We start from the raw sequence: 22,316 nt of genomic DNA, 5'->3' as shown, positions 1-22,316 counted from the left end.
TTGTATATAATATATATATATATATATATTAGATAATAAATATATATATATATATATAAATAATATATTAATAATTATTATATAATATCTATATATTTGTTGGATAATGAAGCTTCAGTTTTAGCCAAATTGATATTTTAGCCAAACCTGTGATCGTGGATTAAAATAATGATACTTTTAACTGCTGAATAAGGTGAACAAATATGAAGAACTCTAGCACATTTGTAGTAGGAGAGACATGGCTTCTGCTGCAACGTCGTTTCCTACAGTTCTATAACGCACTAGTGGGCTATGACAATAAATACAAACGCAGTTAATGCTAACAGAGTTTTTCTTATCTCTCTCTCTCTCTCTCTCTCTCTCTCTCCTCTCTCACACGCACACTCACATTAAGCTAAAAATATACGTTTTTAAAGAAATGTATGATTAATTGGATGTGTTTTTAATTTTTGAATGAATCTTTCAGTAACCGGTAGGAATTATTTACATAAAAGTAAATGCTAAGTATGCCTCTCTATCTCTGTTTATATATACATATTTATATATATATATATATATATATATATATATATATATATATATATATATATATATAAATATATATATATATATATATATATATATATATATATATATATATATATATATATATATATATATATATATATAAATACCAATTTGGCTAAAACTGAAGCTTCATTATCCAACAAATATATATAAATAAATAAATAAATAAATATATATATATATATATTATATATATATATATATATTCAATATATATAATAATATCTTATATATATATATATATATATATACATATATATATATATATATAATTATATATATATATATATATATTGTATATATATATATATATATATCTATATCTATAAATAAAGATATATGCCACGAAGGAAAAATAAACGAATGGGGATCTGCAAGATCTTTCGACGTTAAACGTCCTTTACTGAGCAGAGACTGACATGGATATGGGAAAACAATACAAGAAGATTCGTATAACTGACAGATAGGGATTATAAAGAGATTAGTACCTAGAATCCGACACTACCGGAAGATGAAAATCCTTCCCAAACAAGCATAAACAATGGGTGCAATTAAAGGTTTTAAGACAATCATCTCAGATACAAGGTCCAGACAATTAAAGGATTATAGGTGACAGCTATTCAGAACTTGGTAAACAAAACCATATTCACAATACATGACAGACATACATTACAACAAAAATAATAACTCTAAGGCAACTGATTTTTATTTAAGTCAGTAATTATATCTTTGAGGTCATTCTTAAACATGTTACAGATACAAGGGTCTCAATGAAAAAGGCCACGACTAACATTGAAATTACAATGAAAAGTAAGTTGTATTAAGGCAGATTCTAAAAGATTTCGTGATAAGACATCTCTTGACCTTGCAATTACTGAACTACCATCCCACTTTATTCGGTGGTTGTTTTCACTTAAATGAATGAATATTGCATTGGATTTTTGCCCAGTTTTTACAGAATATTTATGCTGGCTTAGCCTTACTTCTAGGCCTTTGCTAGACTGTCCGAGACAGAATGAGGGACAATCCATACATGGAATTTTATATATTATGTTGTTGCTTTCTCTGGCGTCCTTTGTTTTTTATTAACATTCCTTTTAGTGTGTTATTATAGGAAAAAACAAGGTTGACATTAAAAGCTTTTAACAATGATTTAATGGTTGCAAATCCGTTAAAATAAGGCAAACTGAGAATGTTCTTAGAATTTTCTTTCTGCGTGTTACTTACACTATAAAACTTGTTGCGGGCTTTATTATAACAAATGTCTAATATATGTGAAGGATAGCATAAATCTTTCCCTATTTTTCTTATGTATTCAATTTCTTGATCCAAATATTGTGGACTGACAATGCACAATGCTCGTAAAAACATAGAGGAAAAAATTGATATTTTTATATTAAGATGGTGGCCTGTGAGAAGAAATAAAGAACATAAGTTAAGTTGTTGGTCGGTTTCCTATAAATGCTGAATTTACATTGAAATGGTTCTCTATGTATCAAAACATCTAAGAAAGGGAGGCAAATGTCTTTTTCTAATTCTAGAGTAAACTTAATCGATGGTACCTGGTTATTTAATTTAGAGAGTAAATCATTTACATCAATACCGACAGGAAGAACAGCTAAACAATCATCAACGTAATGATACCACTTTACAGGAATATAAATGATATTAGGTAGGTAGCGTTTTCCAAAGAATTCCATGTACAGATTTGAGAGTAGTAGTGGTGTGGTGATAAAGGATTTCCCCATTGCCATGCCAAATATTTGCTGATAATATTCCACCATTGAATATAAACTTACAATCACAAATGCACAAACTCGTGAGTGAAATAATTGTGACTTATAGGTAGAGGTAAATCATGCTGAGTTAGTTCATTACTAAGATATTCTAAAAATAGAGTCTATAGGGACTTTATGCTATCCTTCACATATAGACTTTGTTATAATAAAGCCCGCAAAAAGTTTTATAGTGTAAGTAACACGCAGAAAGAAAATTCTAAGAACATTCTCAGTTTGCCTTATTTTAACGGATTTGAAACCATTAAATCATTGTTAAAAGCTTTTAATGTCAACCTGTTTTTCCTATAATAACACACTAAAAGGAATGTTAATAAAAAATGGACCCAGAGAAAGCAACAACATAATATATAAAATTCCATGTATGGATTGTCCCTCATTCTATCTCGGACAGTCTAGCAAAGGCCTAGAAGTAAGGCTAAGCCAGCATAAATATTCTGTAAAAACTGGGCAAAAATCCAATGCAATATTCATTCATTCATTTAAGTGAAAACAACCACCGAATAAAGTGGGATGGTCAGTTCAGTAATTGCAAGGTCAAGAGATGTCTTATCACGAAATCTTTTAGAATCTGCCTTAATACAACTTACTTTTCATTGTAATTTCAATGTTAGTCGTGGCCTTTTTCATTGAGACCCTTGTATCTGTAACATGTTTAAGAATGACCTCAAAGATATAATTACTGACTTAAATAAAAATCAGTTGCCAGTTAGAGTTATTATTTTGTTGTAATGTATGTCTGTCATGTATTGTGATATGGTTTTTGTTTACCAAGGTTTCTGAATAGCTGTCACCTATAATCCTTTAATTGTCTGGACCTTGTATCTGAGATGATTGTCTTAAAACCTATAATTGCACCATTGTTTATGCTTGTTTGGAAAGGATTTTCATCTTGCCAGGTTGTGTCGGATTCTAGGTACTAATCTCTTTATAATCCCTATCTGTCAGTTATACGAATCTTCTGTATTGTTCTCAATATCTATGTCAGTCTCTGCTCAGTAAAGGACGTTTAACGTTGAAAAGATCTTGCAGATCCTCATTCGTTTATTTTTCCTTTGTGGCATATATCTTTATTTATGGATTTATCACGTTCCTAACTTTCGTGATTCAGTGATACATCTATATCTATATCTATATATATATATATATATATATATATATATATATATATCGATATAGATATAGATATATACATATACATATATATATATATATATATATATATATATATATATTATATATAATATATATATATATATATATATATGTGTGTGTGTGTGTATATATATATACACATATATATGTGTGTGTATAAATATGCATATAAAAACAGAGATAGAGAGGCATACTTAGCATTTACTTTTATGTAAATAATTTCTACCGGTTACTGAGTGATTTATTCAAATATTAAACCCAAAACCCAGTTCTCATTGAATATAAATCATACAATTTCTTTAAAACGTTATATATTTTTAGCTTAATGTGATTGTGTGTGTGTGTGAGAGAGAGAGATGAGAGAGAGAGAGAGAGAGAGAGAGAGAGAGAGATAAGGAAAAACTCTGTTAGCAGTAACTGTGTTTTTATTTATTGTCATTCACATAGTGCGTTATAGACTGTAGGAAAGACGTTGCAGCAGAAGCCATGTCTCTCTTAATACAAATGTGCTAGAGTTCTTCATATTTGTTCACATTATTCAGCAGTTAAAAGTATCATTTTAATTCACGATCACAGGTTTTCAGAATATTCTTAATAATTGCCATATGGGGTCTTTCGATAAAATGAGAAAATGTGTGACATACATTAGTCTTTCTTCTTCTACGTAACTGGATTCGCCTCCAAATGGATAAAAGGGCATGTAATTAGTAGGAACCTCTTTCGTTCGCAAAAAAAATCGAGAGTTATTGCAATTCATTTCTCAAAGAAAATATTCCTCCGATTTTAGAGGAATGTTAACTTGTCGCAAGGTACCCGACTGCATGTTTGGCTAAAATACCAATTTGGCTAAAACTGAAGCTTCATTATCCATCAAATATAGAGTCAATGATCATATTGTTACCATAGAGAGAGAGAGAGAGGAGAGACCTTGATGATAGATCTAAATAAATCTGTTCCGCAATAAATTTACCCATTTTATTCGTAGTAACTGCAGACAGTCAGAATTTAAGATAGAGCTTCTAGTAAAATTGGCTCAATTTTTGAATTCTTAATAAAGAATCTGAGAAAATAATTCCACTTTATAATTCTTTGATAAATAAAGCATTACTTCTATTTTTTTTTTTAAACATCCTATGAGTCATGCGTTTCAGCTGATTACAATTTTGAACATTTCCTTTTTTTTATTATAAGGAAAACTTTGTAGAGCCACAGTCCTCGAACTAGGCGCTCTATCCGGTTCCTTTTAATCTTAAAGATGGACTAGGCATTTTTATGGCAGTTTTCAAAGCTATTAAGAAGTTTTTAGTGCTCAAGCGATAAGGAATTCAGTATCAAGAAAATGAAAGAAATTATTCATCCCTCCATCTCATAAAAAAAGAGAAAATGTTCACAAACTCAGAACTCGTATCATTGTTGCGTCACTGTAGCATAATCAGATATCTAAATTCTCTCTCTCTCTCTCTCTCTCTCTCTCTCTCTCTCTCTCTCTCTCTCTCTCTCTCTACACACACACACACATAAATATATTCATATATATATAGTGTGTATATATACATATATATAAGAATATATTTATATGTGTTTGTGTGTGTGAGAGAGAGAGAGAGAGAGAGAGAGAGAGAGAGAGAGAGAGAGAGAAAGAATTTAAATATTTGATTATGCTTCAGTGACATAGGTATAATACGAGTTCTCAGTTTGTAACCATTTTCTTTTTTATGAGATGGAGGAATGAATCTTTTGTTTTATTTTCTTGATACTGAATTCCTTATTTATGCATATATGTATCTATCTATCTATCTATCTATATATATATATAGTGTGTGTGTGTGTGTGTGTGTGTGTGTGTGTGTGTGTGTGTATAGGAAGACAGAGTTAGAGGGAGAGCAAGCTTTCCGGAAGGGAAGACAAACAGAGGGGGCAGCAGTTGAAGCTGTGTTAAGCCATTCCAGAAAATTTAGGAGCGTCGTAACGTCGTAAACGACCAGTGAAGTAAAGGGATTAATAGGTTCCTTCCATGTTTATACATTCGTCTCCATCAAGAAGTAATCGATAGGTCTGGAGACCCAAGCCGGAGCTTTTGAAATTTAGCATTTATTGCCAGCAGTTATGGTTTTATGAAGGTTCCCGTTGCAATTGCTTACAGCATAGTTAAGGAAAACGAAAACAGGTTTACAGTCGTTCCTCGAAATTAAGCGTCAACAAGGGATGGGGAGATTGACTTGGAGCCTCTAATTCAATGATGCTCCGGAAGCTGATGATAAAATAAGATTATTTATTTATTTATTTATTTTGTAGAGGGGGGAGTTGTCTATCACAGTCATCCTATTTGACTGGGTGGTTTTTTAGTTTCGGGTTTCCGGGTTGCATCCTGCCTCCTTAGGAGTCCATCACTTTTCCCACTATGTGCACTGTTCCTAGTAACACACTTTTCTGCATGATTCCTGTAGCTACTTCAGCATCTAGTCTTTCCAGGTTCCTTTTCAGGGATCTTGGGACCGTACCTAGTGTGCCTATGATTAAGGGTATCCACTGACATATCCCTTCTTCTTCTTCTTCTTCTTATTATTATTATTATTATTATTATTATTATTATTATTATTATTATCATTCCTTATGGGTGTTGCTTCATCCATCTACCATACAAGGAAGTTACCTGCATGTTGTATGATAAGAAAAGGAAATTTTTCTAGGGATGTGATATCATTTTCAAACTTAGCTAAGCATTAGAATCATTCCGTGATACCTCCAGCATTTACAGATGCACTAATTAATACCATATGTTTCAAAGCTTTAGTGGTTCAATCATTTTAATACTGTTTGTATGGTATGGAAGGTTTTTAATTCCTTTTGCTATAAAACTGTAGGATGATCACCCAGACATTGTGCTCTGGGCGCCGTGGATCATGAGTTGAAAAAATAGTTATGCAACACGGTCTTAGGTTTCTGGCTGCAAAGTTTGTTTTGTATATGTATGTTTGTAAGTGTGTGCTATCTCATCTTTTCAGACATGAGAGTAAATAATAATAATAATAATAATAATAATAATAATAATAATAATAATAATAATAATAATAATAATAATAATACGATGCCCAGAAATATGTAGAGACAGGAGAATGAATAATAGAACAGTGGAATGGCACAGCAAACCAATGAATTGACAGTGCATGAGACAGCCTAAAGAACTGGCCATCGATGAAACATGGCAATGGCTACGGAGGGCACAACTCAAAAAGGAAACTGGACTGTTAACAGCGGAACAAGATCAGGCCCCAAGAACCAGATTATATCCAAAGAACAGGAGATGAAAATAACATTTCACCCATATGCAGGAAGGGCAATATGAAAAACGAGACCATAAACCACAAAGCAAGTGAATGTCCGGCGCTTACACAGAACCAGTACAAAAACATGCATAAGTCAGTAGCAAAAGCCCTCCACTGGAGCCTGTGGAAGAAACATCAGCTAGTTTGCAGTAATAAGTGGTACGAACACCAACCTAACGGACTGATAGAAAGCGATCAAGCAAAGCTACGTTGAGACTATGGTATCAGAACAGATAGGGTGATACGTGCCAATAGAGCAGACCTGATGTTGATTGACAAAATCAAGAAGAATTTATCACTCATTGATGTTACAATATCATGGGACACCAGAGTAGATGAGAAAAAAAAAACAAAAAAAGAAAAAAATCGATAAGTACCAAGACCTGAAAATAGAAATAAGAAGGACATGGGATATGCCAGTGGAAATTTTACCCATAATCACATGAACACTTGGCACGCTCCCAAAATCCTTGAAAAGGAACCTGGAAAAACTAAACGTCGAAGTAGCTCCTGGACTCAGGCAGAAGTGTGCTCTTGAAACGGCGCACGTAGTGAGAAAAGTGATAGACCCCTAAAGAAGCAGAATGCTATCCGGAACCCCACACTATAAAAACCACCCAATCGAGTAGGATAACTGTGATAAACAAAAGAAAAAAAAGTAATAATGGGGATATCCAGTCGTATATGTCCTTCAAAATCAAACTAGACCTAAAATCTGACATGGTTACAGAATCTCACGTTATCTCCTTTATTTCATTATGCCCAAATAAACAAGATTCATATAAGCAGGTTAGAAAGTGACGTTATATTCCTAACTATTGCCAATTATCTTCTCTTTCCAACAACTTATCGTATCACATGGATGACTGAAGAGTGAGGAAAACTGGCAAAACCTAATATCCTCTCTTATCAAATTTCATAATAGTTTAGTTACAGCAATCTCTGGTGATATATATAAAAAAATATCCACCTATCTGCTTGCTTTATCAAGCAACTTCGAATACGCAAATATTTCGCGTTCACATGGGATGATAAAATGTCAACTTTTCCATATGATTTTGAGCTTTTTTAGTCATTTTTATGATTGCAACTGATCTGTTAGTTGCCAAATGTCACCAGAAACAATCGACTGAAATGGTCATTCGTTTTAGAAGAACTTGACGGATTATATCCATATAAAAATGTTCGTGTGTTGAAAAAGACAGGTAGATAAAAAGACAGACACACACACGCAAACACACACACACACACATACACACACACACACACACACACATATATATATATATACATATATATATATATATATATATATATATATATATGTGTGTGTGTGTGTATGTGTGTGTGGTGGTCATCTATATATATATATCTATATATATATATATATATATATATATAAACATCGATAATTACTTTAAATAATTTTCATGCACGAGAGAGACAGACAGGCAGACAGAGGGCGGGGGCCCGGGGCAGGTAGGGTGGGGGAGAGATATCGTGTGACATGACAGCCATATGCCCTTTAATACGATCCCCGTATTTCCTAAGTCCTCCAACACCGTGGAGAATATTTAAGAAAACAAAGATTTATTCCCTGATGGGAAGAAGTTCTGCATACATAATCAAACAAAGGCGGATGGAAGCAGAGAAAGCAATTCGAATGCCTCCTGAGAAGAGGACTATGAAGAAGAATTATTAATCGCCTCCTGCATCAAAAGTTTCTGTAAAAGTCCTATTTTTCGTCCGCTTGGGTCCCTTCCTTTTCTTTTGATTCGGTCAGCTCTCTCTCTCTCTCTCTCTCTCTCTCTCTCTCTCTCTCTCTCTCTCTCTCTCTCTCTCTATTAAAGCTTCCTCTGTGCAAGGCCCGTAAATAGAGGGAAACAGAATGAAAAGTGTTCATTTTCCGCCGCGATAATCCGATTATTCTTCTGGATATACGAGCACGTACCCGAGACCACGGAAGTGAGACATATGTATATATATATATATATATATATATATATATATATATACTATATATATATATATATATATATATATATATATATATATATATATATATATATATATATATATATATATATATACATATATATATATATATATATATATATACATATATTTATATATGTATATATATATATACAGATATATATATATATATATATATATATTATATATATATATATCTATACATATACATATATATAAACATATATTTATATATGTATATATATATATATATATATATATATATAACGTATGTGTTGTTTGTGTGTTTTATGTGGTCTACAGGGTGTTTCGAAATTAGAGCCCTCCCCCCTCTACAGCATAAACTAAAATTGATATGGACAAAAACAAAAGTAATTCAGAACAGGTATTTATTTAAGTTTCTCCCTGAGTATTCAATATTTTGTGTGGCCTCCATCTGCCTGTACCACAGCCTGCATTATTGAGGTGTATGATTTCAGCAAATTGCAAAAAAGTTGAGACTCAAACTCCATTTCCCTGAGCACTTTGGTCACCTCTCTTAGCAGGTCGTCGAGGCTTGGTATACCATCATAGTTCACTGAACGCGCTACAGCACGATCCTTTAAGATACTACCAATGTTTTCACACACTTTAAGGTCAGGGGAGCTACCTGGAAATTCACCTGACGAGAAGCAATCGATACCGCTGTTTCGAAGCAGCTCTTGTGTCTGAAGAGCCGTAAAACATGGTGCCTTACCATGCAAAGATGTGGCTTCTTCAACAGATAAAACATTTTCAGGATCTTTAAGGAAAGGAAGTACTCCACCAGTAAGCACAGTTTCTCTGAAGTATTCGCCATTCCATGACTGTCCTTTTTCCTTGATGATCCACATTAACTGTTTGGCTGTGAAACGGAAAAATTCCCAAATATTCAGGAAATTTCACAACTTGGCAATAATGCACATCATCGCTGATATCATCCAAATTTGCAGCCCAAATGATGTCATTTATATGATTTGGCTTCCTGACTGTGTAAATGAAGAATTCATCTGATGCGGCAACATGGAGAAAGTCAGCTTCATCCCAATCTTTAAGAAATGAACCACAAAACCACGCTCAGTCTTCTCTCTATTGCTGAGTGATGTGTGGCTTGCTGATAACATGAAATATATTGGTACCAGATTTTCTCTACTCATGATGTACAGCACTATAACTTCACTTCTTTCCCCTTTTTGTTGCTAGTTCAAGTGCCAATTTACCTAAATTTAGACCCTCTTGGTCTACCCACTGCCTCAGCTATGATGTCTTTTGACTCCTGAGAAAGGACTTCAGGCCTTCCAAGGTTCTCACTCTTTTTGCAATGGCAGTCATATGAAATTTTGTTCCAGTTTCTTTTAACAAAGGATTCACTCTTTTAATGTATTTAGCTTTCCAGGAACGTGAAATGAAGGATGCGCCTCTCTGAAGGTAATAGCCCGGATTTGGTCAATCCATCTGATTTCCTCCGAGTAGTTAGCCGTGGCTGTATCAACCCCGTCACTCAGTCTGAAAATACAAGAAATGTAAAATGATAAATACCTTAATAGAAACTTAAGATAATGTACTTGGAGATAGGCTATAGCAGAAAACTTCATAACTTTCCGTTTGTTTTGTGGAGGGGGGCTCTAATTTTGAAACACCCGGTACATATATTATAATATATATATATATATATATATATATATATATATATATATATAATAATTATGTATATATATATGTATAATATATATATATATATCTATATAGTATATATATATATACATACACATATAGTAGTATATATATGTGTATATATAATACAAACAAAAACCACATAACATTCAGTCCATAATCACCAGGCAGAAGTAACACCTGAACCTCGTGAATACATAAGCCGTATGAAATAAATAACAAATCAAACGTACACATGCCCCGCGAGGAAAAGAAGCACAACGGAAGCAGAATATCCTTAAAACACACTGTAATTTAAATATCCTAATAAGGCTTTTCATGTGACGTCGTGATCTCCTCGATAATTTCAATTAACTTCCACGCCTGGAGTAATTCCGCGAATGCAGGATAAAAGGGCCCCCACTAGGGTCCATGCGCCATGATCACGTCATGCTTGTAGACAATGCCCGTCATTTCACCTTACTGGCTATAATATAGAGGTCCCTCTGACAGACACAGAGCCAGAGGCGAAGATGAAATCCAGCCTGCAACTCAGATATTGATGGAGCAAAATCCCACAAGATGTATTAATCCTAAGGTTGCAGCGGGAACAGCAGGTAATGAATGTAATTCGGAATTCCAACAGGTAGATAAGTATGGCGACAGCCTCTGCCAGACAGATCAGAAAGCAGGCTGACTCGTCTCCTTCGTCCGCAGAAGACGAAAGCTAAACCCCTTAAAACGGGCGGATCTGAAGCTTCATAATATTCACAGAAAAACAAACCTGAAATCACTTGTTAAAAAAAAAAAAACAAGCGCCAGGTGACGAGAATTTGACAAGTGGCCTAATAAATAATTTGCATGAAATACAATTACAGTCATGCATTAAACGACCGCATACTGACTATATATACAAAATATATATATATATATATATATATATATATATATATATATATATATATATATATATATATATATATACATGACTGGTAAAAGTGTTCTGTAACAACAGAATTCCATCTAATAAAAGGAGCCCATAAAAACGCCAAAATGTAGAGAGAAAAGTACTATATTTCAGAGACTGCTGTCTCTCTCTTCAGGTATATGAATGAGAAAAGTTTACAGAAAAGGTGGTATTATACCAAGAGATTCGTCCACAAGTAAGCCAATTTAGGTCACCCCCGCTGATAATCTTCCTTTAATCTTCTTAAGCGTGGTTGAATGAACACTGCGTCGACGATGTCTGATGTCCAATTCCCTTTTGAGATGTTCATTACCTGTTTCTATTTTATTAAGGCCGATTCCATCATTTGACTCTTGTACCGGCAGTTGCTGCTATAAATTACACGTGACATATTTCCAGTTTATTCTATGGTTATGTTCATTTATATGATTGAAAATAGCCGAGGTCTGTTGTCCATACCTAACTGACCGTTTGTGTTGTATTAATCTCTGGGGAAGTGATTTACCTGTAAATCCGATGTAAGATTGGTCACAGTCCTGGCATGGGATCTCATATACCTGAGTCTTTGGGCGATGTCTGTTGTTGGACGTTAATCAGGGATTTGGCTAAGGTATTTGGGTAGGTAAATGTGCCAAAAGGGTTGGATTTCCCAAGGGGTGTGAGTTACTCTCTTAATCGTCTCCAGGTGGGGAATTTTTATTTTATTGTTGGGTGTGTCCTCTGGTCTTGTCTTTAGGGGTCGGTAGAAAATTACGTTTGCTTTTTGAAATTGCTTTCTCAATTATATGGTCAGGATACTTTAAAGATGAAAGTTGCTTGCGAATTAGTTCAATTCTTTTTCCAGGAAATCTGGGGAACAAATTCGTAAGGCTCTTAGGAATAGGTTGCTGGCTAGACCTATCTTGATAGTATTGTCATGATAGCTAAAGTAGTGAATATATGAAAGTGAGAACGTTGGTTTTCTGTATATGGTAAATTTGTATTCTGTGCTGTCGTGTCTCTGATTATTAAAACATCAAGAAAAGGAATTTTGTTGTCTGTTTCCCATTCAACTTTAAATTTGATGCTGGGCACTAATGCGTTTAATTTTTGAGAGGAATTCATTAAAATTACCCCACTTATTATCCCAAAAATGTAGTATGTCATCCACGTATCTCATCCACAGCATGTTATTGGGTTTTATTGCATTTATTACTGTAGTTTCAAAGTATTCCATGTACAGATTGGCTAAAACAGGACTTAAAGGACTAACCATACTACACCCGAAGTTTTTGCTTGTAGAATGATTCCCCGAATGAAAATACGTTATTAGATGCACATAATTCAACTAACTTTATTATTTTGTCAAGTGCCAAAGGGAAATGATCTGAATAGGGGGATCATTTTTCCCTTAAAAACTGAAGAACGTCCTGTACTGGTACTTTTGTGAATAGGGAGTCTACGTCAAGGCTTAAAAGTTTTATGTTGTGAAGTGGTATATGTGCTTCTCTGAATTTGTGACAAAAGTCTTCCGAATGTTTGATGTGACTGGGAGAAAAAGTGCCTAAAAAAAGGAGAAAGGAGGCCAGCTAACCATTTAGAAATTTTGTAATTGAAAGCTCCGGCGCAATGAAACGATGGGTCTGAATGGAAGATTGTCTTTGTGAGTTTGGAAGACCAATAAAAGTAGGGTAATTTAGGATTAATTACTTTAAATTTCTCTAATAGTTCAATACTCTTTTTGTCTTGGCCAATTAATCTTACTTTCCGAAAAAATTCTGTGGGAACGTTCTGGAGGGGATTTTTCGTCAGTTTTTCGTAAGTATTTGTGTCGCTAAGGAGCTGGTTGATTTTGTCGAGGTAGAATCTTTGTCCATTATTACAATTTTGCCGTCTTTGTCGGATCTACTTATTATAACATCTAACTTTTTTAGCGAGTGGATGGCTATCATGAATCTGCGGGCAGGATATTTCTTATGAAGGTCAGTTAAAGCATTTAGTAACACTCCTTTTAAACATATCTCTTCACGGCTGTAGTTTTGTCAGATATGAATTTATCAAAAGCCACTATGAAGTCTAGGTTGTTTTTGCGGTCTGGCATTAGGCAAAGGATAAGCCTAAATTTAAACTAAATGTTGATTTACTGTAAATCAACATTTAGTTTTAAATTTAGGCTTATCCTTTGCCTTAATGCCAGACCGCAAAAACAACCTAGACTTCATAGTGGCTTTTGATAAATTCATATCTGACAAAAACTACAGCCGTGAAGAGATATGTTTAAAAGGAGTGTTACTAAATGCTTTAACTGACCTTCATAAGAAATATCCTGTTCCCCGCAGATTCATGATAGCCATCCACTCGCTAAAAAAGTTAGATGTTATAATAAGTAGATCCGACAAAGACGGCAAAATTGTAATAATGGACAAGACTTCTACCTCGACAAAATCAACCAGCTCCTTAGCGACACAAATACTTACGAAAAACTGACGAAAAATCCCCTCCAGAACGTTCCCACAGAATTTTTTCGGAAAGTAAGATTAATTGGCCAAGACAAAAAGAGTATTGAACTATTAGAGAAATTTAAAGTAATTAATCCTAAATTACCCTACTTTTATGGTCTTCCCAAAACTCACAAAGACAATCTTCCATTCAGACCCATCGTTTCATGCGCCGGAGCTTTCAATTACAAAATTTCTAAATGGTTAGCTGGCCTCCTTTCTCCTTTTCTAGGCACTTTTTTCTCCCAGTCACATCAAACATTCGGAAGACTTTTGTCACAAATTCAGAGAAGCACTATACCACTTCACAACATAAAACTTTTAAGCCTTGACGTAGACTCCCTATTCACAAAAGTACCAGTACAGGACGTTCTTCAGTTTTTAAGGGAAAAATGATCCCCCTATTCAGATCATTTCCCTTTGGCACTTGACAAAATAATAAAGTTAGTTGAATTATGTGCATCTAATAACGTATTTTCATTCGGGGAATCATTCTACAAGCAAAAATTCGGGTGTAGTATGGTAGTCCTTTAAGTCCTATTTTTAGCCAATCTGTACATGGAATACTTTGAAACTACAGTAATAAATGCAATAAAACCCAAAAAACATGCTGTGGATGAGATACGTGGATGACATACTAACATTTTGGGATAATAAGTGGGGTAATTTTAATGAATTCCTCTCAAAATTAAACGCATTAGTGCCCAGCATCAAATTTAAAGTTGAATAGGAAACAGACAACAAAATTCCTTTTCTTGATGTTTTAATAATCAGAGACACGACAGAATACAAATTTACCATATACAGAAAACCAACGTTCTCACTTTCATATATTCACTACTTTAGCTATCATGACAATACTATCAAGATAGGTCTAGCCAGCAACCTATTCCTAAGAGCCTTACGAATTTGTTCCCAAGATTTCCTGGAAAAAGAATTTGAACTAATTCGCAAGCAACTTTCATCTTTAAAGTATCCTGACCATATAATTGAGAAAGCAATTCAAAAAGCAAACGTAATTTTCTACCGACCCCCTAAAGACAAGACCAGAGACACACCCAACAATAAAATAAAAATTCCCCACCTGGAGACGATTAAGAGAGTAACTCACACCCTTGGGAAATCCAACCCTTTTGCATTTACCTACCCAAATACCTTAGCCAAATCCCTGATTAACGTCCAACAAAAGACATCGCCCAAAGACTCAGGGGTATATGAGATCCCATGCCAGGACTGTGACCAATCTTACATCGGATTTACAGGTAAATCACTTCCCCAGAGATTAATACAACACAAACGGTCAGTTAGGTATGGACAACAGAACTCGGCTATTTTCAATCATATAAATGAACATAACCATAGAGAATAAACTGGAATATGTCACGTGTAATTTATAGCAGCAACTGCCGGTACAAGAGTCAAATGATGGAATCGGCCTTAATAAAAGAGAAACAGGTTAATGAACATCTCAAAAGGGAATTGGACATCAGACATCGTCGACGCAGTGTTCATTCAACCAACGCTTAAGAAGATTAAAGGAAGATTATCAGCGGGGGTGACCTAAATTGGCTTACTTGTGGACGAATCTCTTGGTATAAATACCACCTTTTCTGTAAACTTTTCTCATTCATATACCTGAAGAGAGAGACAGCAGTCTCTGAAATATAGTACTTTTCTCTCTACATTTTGGTGTTTTTATGGGCTCCTTTTATTAGATATATATACTATATATATACATATATATATACATATATATATATATATATTATATATTATATATATATATATATATACGTATATATATATGGGTTTGCGGTCCACAAACGTCAGCAACTTCAATGAAGTCATGATATCAACGTGTCTGTCCCTCATCCACTTCGGATCTTCATCGAGATTTTAGCAACTACCTGCCTCCTGTGATATATTTATATATATATACACACACATATATATATATATATATATATATATATATATATATATATATATATGTGTGTGTGTGTGTGTGTGTGTGTGTGTATATATGTGATAGTTATTACTATATATATATATGTACATATATGTATATATATAATGTAATATACCTGTATGATATATATATATATATATATATATATATATATATATATATATATATATATATATATATATATATATATATATAATATGTGTGTGTGTGTGTGTGTGTGTGTGTGTGTGTGTGTGTGTGCGTGTGTGTGTGTGTATAATTTATGTATATATCACACTGATATTCTACCTGAACATAAGTTAAACATGCTTATTACGAATTTTAAATGCTAACCACATATTTTTGATGAAGGGAATGTTCATTAATGAGTCTTTACAAAAGCGTTTTTACGTTATTCAACTGAATAACGAAATGTTCATTGGGAAGGTTAATTTCCATAATATCGATAACTGAACAAAATTTCCAAAGGAATATTTGAAGCGTATGATTTCAGGCTATATTTAAGTTCAACCCTATTGACTCGTACTATGTATACTCTATTAAACTCTCTCCATTGATCGGACCTGAAATATGATTTGGTTAAAACGAACTGGCTCTAATGAGGCTTTGCCAGATTTTGTGTTCATGGAAAGAGAAATTATTTTATCAATGTTAAAGCAATGATCGGAACATGGGATTTTAGTGAGTTTTCTTTGCTCAATATCTTTTTTCATAGAAATTAATAGTATGACTACGATGGTTCTTCATGAATTTTGTTCTAGTTTTAGGAAGCAAACATTTAATGGTTTAGGTACAAATTCTTACAGCAATTGTTATTTTAATTTTTAATGGAATTCCTTAAGTACTCTCTTCCACAAGGTTTGGTTTCCACCTAGAATTATCATTTTTTCAGAGCTATTTTTTTTTAGAAAATTGCTAACCATCCAAGCTTGTTTGTTATCAATTGTATAACTTTTTAAACTAAGTCTGTTCCTGTTTTTAATGTCCCTAATGTCCCCAAGTTGGATTTTTATTTTAGTATTCCTTTTATTCATGATAAGTCTGTTGATGCGCAACTAAATAGCCTTATTCACCGGTACCTTCCGTCAGATAACAGAAAAGCTGTACCCAAAAACTATTTAAAGATTGGTTCTTTGATTAGATATAAAGGCAAGCTAAGCTTCCTGATGACTTTCAGTGGCGTTTATTTATATATACTTGCCCAAATATAAGGTGGGAAAATATATTGGGGTGGGGCGGGGCCTTCTCGTCGCCTACTAAAAGCGAGGATTGGTAATTATCGAGGAGTTAGTTATAGAACGGGTGCCAGGGTAACTAATCCAGAATTTTCTGACGTACAGGATCATGACAAACAATGTCAACAGGATATCAAATATAAAAGTGTTAAAATTATTTTCAGAGCCACCTCACCTCCTCAATTAGCAATAGCTGCGCCATTATGCATTAAGAGGCTTAGTCCTACTTTAAACAACCAAAATAACTCTACAACGCTTTCTAAAACTAGAAGTACAAAATTCATGAGTTTTTGTTTGACGCCATTTAGTCTTTGGTTTCCCTCCTGTTTCTTACATTCTATTACTTATCTATTTGCTCTTCTATTTATAAATTTCTTAATTTTGAGCCTCTATGATATTTCCATGACGCTTGCCAACAACACCTCCCATGTTCATATATATATATATATATATATATATATATATATATATATATATATATATATATATATATATATATATATATATAATATAGATATATAGTATAATATATATATATAATATATATATATATATGATATATATTATATATTAATATTACTATATATATATATATATATATATATCGTATCTTTATATTTTCTATAGATTATACATCTATATTATATATCTATATATCTAATATATGTATATGAATAGTACCCATATATACCGCATATATATGTTTGTGTGTGTATATATATATATATGCTAAATATATATATATATTAATTATATATATACTATATATGTCATATAATTCATTTAATATACACACACATATATATGCATATATATGTATATATATACATATATATATATATATATATATATATATATATATATATATATATATGTATTATATATATATATGTATCTATATATATGTGTGTGTGTGTGTGTGTGTGTGGTGTGTTGTGTGCGCGTGCATGGTTATGGTAATGTCTGATTGTATGCGTGTGCTTACGCGGATGATTATGTATGCATGAATGTTTCACTGAATATCTGATGGAAAGTTAGTTAAAAGTCTACATTTCGAATTAAAATTGCTAATCGCACTGTTTTACTAATTAGTATAACGTTTAAGAACCAAATAATGATTCCTGTGATTCTATAATACAAAGTTTTATGCATATACAAATTACATGATTTAATAAGGCTGCACATTGACATAACAACAGGAGCTCAAAACGTAGCTTAAGGCTTTCATTCCGCGTCATTAAGAATCTTTTACGTACCATTCATGATTTTCTATTGCCGGACCCATTTTATTTTTCATTTGTTATTTTTTTTAAATTGTTGATTACTTAACTCTTAATTTGTAATTAAAGGATTGCTTATGTTACCCCATAAGTTGAATGTTGGATAAATAACCCTCCACACAAATTTTGTAACTCCCAAATTAAAAATATAAAGTTCTTTAAAGTGTTGGCAAATAAGTCAATGTCTATACTGAAATGAATAATTTGCTCCTTAACTTATAGTCCGAATTCAGCAATGACCAGCTACTTGTGATGTATTTTTGTCAACTTCTAAAGATACAATAATATTACTATCTTATTACTACCTTATTATTTTTCTCCTTGCATTTTAATACATTCTTATCTATTTATATATTTATATTTTTTAACATATGGGATTTCTTCTTTCTGTATTTCCCTTAACTTCCTCTTACCTCTTTCTAATGAACACCATATTTCTTGGAAGCTTGAGCTTCAAGCCAATGGTCCCTGTGGGTTTGTTCCATGTGAATATCTTTCATATATAATCTTCTTCTTCTTCTTCCCAGGTGGTTCCCATTTTTATATGTGGTCGTCGTTTTGGATGAGCCGTTTCCATCTATTTCTATCCTGCACTTCTGCCTCATCAATTCCCTTCTCATGTAAGTCTCCTCTCACAAAATCCTTCCATCTCTTTCTTGGTCTCCCTCTTCTTCTTCTTCCTTGAACCTCCATCCCCATAGTATGTCTCCTAGCGAGGTCCTCATCTCTCCTCAACAGGTGTCCATACCATTTCAGCCTCCCCTCCTGCACTTTCTTTGATACTTCCACCACCTTAGTCGACCCCCTTATGTAGTCATTTCTGATCCTATCCTCTCTTGTCACCCCAGACATCCACCCAAGCATTCTCATTTCTGCCACATCCATCTTCTTCTGCTCTGTTTTTCTCATGCTTGCTGTTTCCGTACCATACAGCATTGCTGTTCTTACCACCGTCTTGTGAAATTTTCCTTTTAACCTAAACGGTACTCTTTTGTCACAAAGAACTCCAGAGGCCGCTCTCCAGTTGTTCCAGCCTGCCTGTACCCGAAGTTTTACTTCTTCTTCCATACTTCCTCCAGCGTTAAAAAAATGATCCCAAATACTTAAACTTATTAACTCTTTATTTGCTCTCCACCAAGCTGAATACTTTCTCTATCATCCCCCTCAGTGATGGTACACATATATTCTGTCTTAGATCTACTTATTCTCATTCCTCTGTCCTCCAGTACTTGTCTCCATCTTTCCAATTTCATTTCCAGCTTTCATATATAATAATAATAATAATAATAATAATAATAATAATAATAATAATAATAATAATAATAATAATAATAATAATACTTAGAAATATCAGTATTGACATCAGTGCTGGCTTTAACAGTTCTAATCATGTGGTCCTACCTTACGAACATAGACTGTCAGAAGTTGGGGATTATCTTTAGTATATTATCAAATCTTAAACTAATAAGTGAGACAAACTTTGTTGTTAAAAGGACAACTATCTTATTTATAGGAATACAATACCTTGTTTTCCTCCTTGGTCAGTGTTCTTGGTTCATTGCTAATTAAATTCTATGCCCTTGATATGTGTTTGGCCCTTCAAAAGGCCTATTTCTCACTCACATGATTCCCTTATATTTTGAGAATGAAGCTGAACCCCGCTCAAGTCTTTTCATCGACAAGGTTGTCTGAGCTACGCGACCGATTTAAACTTCTAATTGTCATCACTGATTGCAAAAACTACTTCTAAGAAACTTACCCTATCTCTTCTTAAACTCTACAAAAATTTGGTATGCCGAAAACATTCTTTCTAGGTTTTTAGAGACATTAATATTCTAAAGAAAGGTTTTAATCTTTTCATTCTTCCATGTTTTGGTAATGTTCCCTTATTTAGTTTTCAACAGCTATCTTATACCTTAGATTTTAAGACGTAAACTTGATTTCTGTTATATTTCTTGTACCTGGTCTGATATCAATCTGGGGTACCGTCATTCAATTATCTCATTGTGCATGCTGTGTCATTTTTTCTTGAATCTGAATCCCCTTTGTATGCATATCATACTAGACCATTCTATCCGCCATCCATAGCTAGATTAAACAGTCAATTATAATAGTCTTGATTGTTCTTTCATGTCGTTCAGTACCAGAAATTTCATTCTTGTTGTGGCCAGATTACTAATAAGTTCCCCTTTCGTGTAGTTGAGTCACTGGAACTTAGAAAATTCACTGGATTATTATTTGCTTAATTTGTTTTCTTTAGAAATAAACACAGCTGGGAGAACAAATATATTCAACTGCACATACAGTTTCGGGGCGTCATGCTTCCTCTGCAGCGTGGAGACATTTCAACCCAACTCCGGAACTGCATGTGTTTTGAATATATTTGTTCTTCAAATTGTAGGTTTTCTTACTTTTCGAAGGTCGATACTGATCTGTTATCATCATCTGTTGTCCCTTTTATTTCTCACAAATAATTTAATTATTTCATTTTTATTTCTTTTTCCGCACTAGAGCCTTAAGTCTTGTAGGACCTTAGGCCTTGCAGTGTTCTATTCTTCCGATTAGGCTTAACAGTTTGCGTAATGATCATATTAATAAGGTTGACAGTTCAGCAGCAAGCGAAGCTAAATACTCAGAGAATAATGATACCACAAAACCTTCGTAAGGTGATTGATTGCAAGGGCGCTTGGGTGGAAGTTTTGCATTTCGACTTTATTTTTTATTTAATTCGTGTTTCTCTTACTACGATTATTGTCTACAGATCCTGTGTGTCAACAAGAATGTTTATGCTTGATCGTTTTCGAAAGAGTTAAATGCTCCGATATACCAACACATTACTTCGAAATCCACAGATTCTGCTTCTTTGCAATAACTCTAAAAGATAAAAGTAAGTCCAACAAAAATCTGATGACACTCAGATACCAAAATAAAACTTGTAACATGTAGCTTAAATATTCGAACTTCATTTGAGTGATGAGAGAAAAAAGCTATGCATCATTTCCCTATTACGAAACCTATTACGAGAAATCGGAAAGAAAAACTCGAGATAGCGTGGGAAATACAGCATTAAATCATTTTCTCCTGCATCACTGGCCATGAGTCGGTTTAATAATGACTAGTGGGAAAACAATTATATTAATGAAATAAAAGACTTATTATAATAACGTATGGAATTTGAAAGATCAGGCGAAAAGAATACGTGGTTTAATGTTTCATTCAGGTGAGCATAATTACATCTTGGGATGTAATAGAAATGTTGTAATTTGCTTAAGTGACTTTTGTCACATTCTAAGGAATAAAGAAAATTATATCATATTCCTAAAAAAAGAATTAATTAATTAATAAATAAATAAACTGAACATATAAGAAATCCACAGAATATGCTAAAAATAACTGTAGTTTTCAGTACGTGTACCACTATTATTTTGGAGATAATAAATACCAGTTGTTGTAAACTTCATTGGGTGATACATAGTTCTTACAGATAAATGAAATCATTAAGTTCCTCATTACATGATAACGTAGAGCAATATCGATCCTGGCTTGTCGAAGCTGATACAGATTTTATATAAAAGTATGTGAGCATATGTGGCACAAGGTAATATGTGGCACAAGGTAAAAAAGATAAATTAGTTTCTATTCTTTGACAAATGATGATTAAGAAAATAGTCGCACACAATAGATACCATTAGTAATCTAATACAGTCATTATAAGGAATACTAATCAAAATTGAATTTTTAAGATAAAAAAGTCTTTCAGAATAAATCACAATAGTGGATTAAACTAGTACGCGCATGAAATGCGTAAGATCATTTAAACGTAATCAAGGAGAGAAATAAGTCAAAAAGTCAATAACAACAGCCTGAGAAGTATGTAA

At 33.3% G+C, this 22,316-nt stretch overlaps 1 long non-coding RNA gene across 1 annotated transcript in view; it reads left to right on the top strand.

Moving 5' to 3' along the window:
• The window catches only part of LOC135222251 (uncharacterized), a 264,770-nt gene that overhangs the window by 180,767 nt on the left and 61,687 nt on the right, over positions 1-22,316 (top strand). The window lies entirely within an intron of this gene.

The sequence above is a fragment of the Macrobrachium nipponense genome, chromosome 3, assembly GCF_015104395.2.
Source record: "Macrobrachium nipponense isolate FS-2020 chromosome 3, ASM1510439v2, whole genome shotgun sequence".
Lineage (NCBI taxonomy): Eukaryota > Metazoa > Arthropoda > Malacostraca > Decapoda > Palaemonidae > Macrobrachium > Macrobrachium nipponense.
The sequence above is the reverse complement of the archived record's forward strand: the minus strand, read 5'-3'. Positions and strand labels throughout refer to the sequence as shown.